Below are 300 nucleotides of genomic sequence, written 5' to 3'. Positions count from 1 at the left end.
TGTGTGTGTGTTGAGGTTGTTCCATAGGGGAGGCAGATTCCCCCTCATGAGTTTCGAAAAATGAAGTCAACCCTCGGCACTTTTTTGACCCATTAAAGGTCAGGGGGATGTTAGGGAGAGGTCTTTGGTGGGGAAGGGAGTCGGGGTTGGTGGAGGGGGGGGGGGTAAGAGGGAAGGGGTTGAGGGGGGGGCTGCAAAATGAAGGGGGGGATGGTTTTCTTTGGTGGTTAATCAGCTGGGATTTCATGTTAAGGTTGAGAGAGAGATAATTTTTATAGGAGAGATACGGGGATGAAAGGA

The 300-nt window shown here is 50.7% G+C and overlaps 1 protein-coding gene across 1 annotated transcript in view; it reads left to right on the top strand.

The window, feature by feature from the left end:
- LOC119592912 (glyoxylate/hydroxypyruvate reductase A-like) overlaps positions 1-300 on the top strand; it is an 11,821-nt gene that overhangs the window by 5,815 nt on the left and 5,706 nt on the right. The gene's annotated exons all lie outside the window — the stretch shown is intronic.

The sequence above is a fragment of the Penaeus monodon genome, chromosome 31, assembly GCF_015228065.2.
Source record: "Penaeus monodon isolate SGIC_2016 chromosome 31, NSTDA_Pmon_1, whole genome shotgun sequence".
Lineage (NCBI taxonomy): Eukaryota > Metazoa > Arthropoda > Malacostraca > Decapoda > Penaeidae > Penaeus > Penaeus monodon.
Note: the sequence above shows the minus strand (reverse complement) of the source record. Positions and strands in the feature narration are given on the sequence as shown.